The following is a 4945-nucleotide window of genomic DNA, read 5'->3' as shown; positions in this document are numbered from 1 at the left end:
AGATGCGTCAGTCTTATTTGATCCAGGATCCACTTATTTTTATGTGTCATCTTTTTTTGCCCTATATTTGGGCATATCACGTGATTCCTTGAGTTCTTCTATTTATGTATCTACACCCGTGGGTAAATCTATTATTGTGGACCGTGTGTATCAGTCGTGTTTAATTGTTATCAGTGGTTTTGAGACCAGGGCTGATTTATTATTGCTCAGTATGGTGGATTTCGATATTATTTTGAGCATGGACTGGTTGTCACCCTATCATGCTATTCTGGATTGTTATGCCAAGATGGTGACGTTGGCTATGCCAGGTCTACCGCGGCTAGAGTGGAGAGGTACGTCAGATTATGTTCATAGCAGGGTTGTTTCATTTCTTAAAGCTCAACGAATGGTTGAGAAGGGGTGTGATGCGTATCTGGCCTATGTGAGAGATGTTAGTATTGATACTCTTACTATGGAGTCAGTTCCTGTAGTGATGGATTTTCCTGATGTATTTCCAGCAGATCTTCCAGGTATGCCACCCGACAGGGATATTGACTTTGGAATTGATTTATTACCAGGAACTCAGCCCATTTTAATTCCACCATATCGTATGGCCCCAGCAAAGTTGAAAGAATTAAAAGAACAGTTACAGGAGTTGCTTGATAAGGGTTTCATTCGGCCCAGTATATCACCTTGGGGTGCTCCTATCTTATTTGTGAAGAAGAAGGATGGTTCTATGCGGACGTGTATTGATTACCGCCAGCTGAACAAGGTTACAGTGAAGAACAGGTATCCATTGCCACGTATTGATGACTTATTTGATCAGCTTCAGGGTGCCAGGGTATTCTCTAAAATTGACTTGCATTCAAGCTATCATTAGTTGAAGATTCGGGAGTCGGGTATTCCGAAGACTGCTTTCAGGACTCGGTACGGTCATTATGAGTTCCTTGTGATGTCTTTTGGGCTGACCAATGCCCCAGCAGCATTTATACACTTAATGAATAGTGTATTTCAGCCCTATATTGATTCCTTTGTCATTGTGTTTATTGACGACATTCTGGTGTATTCCCGGAGTCGGGAAGATCATGAACAACACCTGAGGAGTGTGCTTCAGATTTTGAGAGAAAGGAAGTTATATGCAAAATTTTCAAAGTGTGAATTCTGGCTTGATTCAGTGGGATTTTTGTGCCATATAGTTTCGTGCGAGGGGATCAAGGTAGATCCAAAGAAGATTGAAGCAGTGTAGAGTTGGTCCAGACCGTCCTCAGTTATGGAAATCCAGAGTTTCCTTGGTTTGACTGGGTATTATCGCCGATTGGTAAAGGGTTTCTCTTCTATTGCTGCATCTATGACCAAATTGACCCAGAAGGGTGCTCCGTTCAGGTGGACCGAGGAATGTGAGGAGAGCTTCCAAAAGCTCAAGACAACTTTGACTACAGCCCTAGTATTGGTATTACCTACAGGTACAGGATCTTATACTGTGTATTGTGATGCATCGTGTATTGGTCTCGACGTAGTATTGATGCAAGACGGTAGGGTGATTGCCTATGCGTCCAGACAGTTAAATAGAAGGATCTTAATTTGTGGCAGCGGAGGTGGTTGGAGTTGCTTAAGGAGTATGATATCACCATTCTCTATCATCCTAGGAAGGCCAATGTGGTGGCCGATGCCTTGAGTCATAAGGCGGAGAGTTTGGGCAGCTTAGTATATTTACCGGTAGCAGAGAGGCCTTTAGCCTTGGATGTTCAGGCCTTGGCCAACCAGTTTGTTAGATTGGATGTTTCCGAGCCGAGTCAAGTTTTGGCTTGCATGGTTTCTCAGTCTTCTCTTTATGATCGTATCAGGGAACGCCAGTATGATGACTCCCATCTTCTTGTCCTTAAGGATACAGTTCAGCACGGTGATGCCAAGGAAGTCACTATTGGAGATGTCGATGTATTACGGATGCAGGGCAGGCTATGTGTGCCTAATATGGATGGATTGTGTGAGTTGATTCTCCAGAAGGCTCACAGTTTGCGGTACTCCATTCCTCCGGGTGCTGCAAAGATGTATCAGGACTTGAGACAACACTATTGGTTGAGGCGGATGAAGAAAGACATAGTGGGGTATGTATCTCAGTGTCTAAATTGTCAACAGGTGAAATATGAGCATCAACGATCGGGTGGATTACTTCAGAAGTTAGTGATTCCAGAATGGAAATGGGAGCGAATCACTATGGATTTCATTGTTGGGCTCCCACGGACTCAGCGAAAGTTTGATGCAGTCTGGATGATTGTGGATAGGCTGACCAAATCAGCTCATTTCATTCCTGTGATTACTACTTACTTTTCAGAGCAGCTGGCTCAGGTATATATTCGAGAGATTGTCAGACTTCACGGTGTACCAGTATCTATCATCTCTGACCGGGGTACTGTCACGACCCAAACTAACCTCTGTTGTGATGGCGCCTATCGTGGAACTAGGAAAGCCGACTCATTTCCAAAACAAAGTGATATTTTCATTTCAAAGATAATTTCAAGGTTATTTAACATAAAACCTCCATTTAAAGAGTTCAAATTAAAGAAAAACAGAAGTGCGGAAAAGAAAAGCCCGACATCGGGATGTCACTAGTCATGAGCATATACTACAATCTGTCTAACAATATCAAGGCTAACCTAGCCCGAAAAATAGCTAAATACAACTAGAGGAAGATAAGAGGGAGAAGAGTAGGGGCTGCGATCGCCAAACAGCTACCTTACTATCTCCAAGAAAATCTGCAACCAGAACACTCAATAATCGCTACCGTGTCCAACTACACCTGAATCTGCACACAAGATGCAGGAGTAACGTGAGTACGCCAACTCAGTAAGTAACAACAATAAATAAAGACTGGGCAGTAGTGACGAGCAATAAAGCATATAACATTCATATCATGAAATCTCAGTAAAGTACAATATGCTTTAAAAATTAGTGTTTGGATCGAAACATCTCGTTTAAACCCGGTTCCAGTAAGAATCATTTAAAGATAATTTTTCCAACAGTTTTTCAAACAAAGGCTCAATGCAAAGGTGAGCAAAAATGATGAAATCATAAACAGTCCCTCGGGAAAAACATCACTCATATACAGCCCCTCGGGCAAACCTCACAATCACTCGTGCCACTCGGGCATACCTCACAATCATTCTTGCCACTCGGGCATACCTCACAATCACTCATGCCTCCCAGCCACTCAGCACTCGGCACTCGCACTCAGTAGGTACCGCGCTCACTGGGGGTGTGTACAGACTCCGGAGGGGCTCCTTTAACCCGAGCGCTATAATCTGCACGGAACACTCACGTGCTATAATAATAAAGTATGCTGCAGGCAGGAAGCCCCGATCCATACTCATTCTCACAAATCAGGCCCTCGGCCTCACTCAGTCATAAACCTCTCAAGCCACTCAGGCATTTCAGTAAAACACGGCATTCGGCCCAAAACAACATTTATATGCATCAAAATAGAGTCATAAAACTGAGTTATGGGGTAAACACGTATAAACATGACTGAGTATAGATTTTCAATCGAAAACAGTGAGAGGATGGTAAGAAACAACCCTTAAGGGTCCAAACAGCATTGGCGCAAGGCCCAAACATGGCATTCAGCCCAATTAAAAGAAATTCTTTCTAAAACATATAAGTATCAAATGGTTTCAACAAAGTATGCAACTTTACAGTTGCTACGGGACGGACCAAGTCACAATTCCCCAAAAGTGCACGCCCACACGTCCGTCACCTAGCATGTGCGTCACTTCAAAATAGTAGAATGATACAAAATCCGGGGTTTCATACACTCAGGACCAGATTAACAATCGTTACTTATCTCAAAACGTGAAACTTTTTACTCTGCTATGCCTTTGCCTCGCAAATCGGCCTCCGAACGCCTCAAATCTGGTCATAAATAATTTATTTCAGTCAATAAAATTCATTGGAATTAATTCCACAAGATAATAATGAATTTCCATAAAAATCCGAAAATTAGCTGAAACATCGCCCGTGGGGCCCACGTCTCGGAACTCCACAAAAGTTACAAAATTCGGAAACCCATTCAACCACGAGTCTAACCCTACCAATTTTATAAAAATCCGACCCCAACTCGACCCTCAAATCTTCGATTTAAACCAAGAGGGTTTTCAAATTTTCCCAACTCAATTCACCAATTAAATGATAAAAACAACCATGGATTCGGGTAATTTAACCAATATTGAGTTAAGAACACTTACCTCATTGTTTCCTCTGAAAATCACCCAAAATCACCTCACTTCCGAGCTCCAAATCGCCAAAAACTGAAAATGGGACAAAGTCCCATTTTCAGAACTTAAACTCACTGCCCAGACTTTTCTTCTTCGCGAACGCGGCCAGTGCCTCGCGTTCGCGAAGCACAAAATAACTCCCGTCCAAATTCCTCTTTCGCGAATGCGACATCACCCTTGCGTTCATGAAGCACAAAATGCCTCTACTTCAATGCCTTCTACGCGAACGCGTTCAACCCATCACGAATGCGATGCTTCTTTCCCTCTCACTACGCGAACGCGACACCCCCTACGCGAATGCGTAGATCAATTTCCTGGGGTCTTCGGCTGCTTCCTCTCTTCTTCGCGAACGCATAACACCTCTCGCATTCGCGATGCACACCCGGTCCACCCTTCGCGAATGCGTGCTTCTCTTAGCGAATGCGAAGAGCAAATATTGCCAGCCTCTCAGTTCCTCTTCGCGAAAGCGATGAAGGAAACCAGATGGTGTATCAGAAAAAGTCAACCCCCCGGTCAAACTTCTCAAAAATAAAACTTTTGGCATTTCAAGCCTAATTCCTCTACGAACTTCCAAATAATATTCTGTACATGTTCATAAGCCCAAAATCACCATACAGAGCTATTGGAATTATCAAAATTCAAATCCGAGGTCGTTTACATATAGGTCCATATCCGGTCCACTTTTCTAACTTAAAAGT

The sequence above is a fragment of the Nicotiana tomentosiformis genome, chromosome 3, assembly GCF_000390325.3.
Source record: "Nicotiana tomentosiformis chromosome 3, ASM39032v3, whole genome shotgun sequence".
Lineage (NCBI taxonomy): Eukaryota > Viridiplantae > Streptophyta > Magnoliopsida > Solanales > Solanaceae > Nicotiana > Nicotiana tomentosiformis.
The sequence above is the reverse complement of the archived record's forward strand: the minus strand, read 5'-3'. Positions refer to the sequence as shown.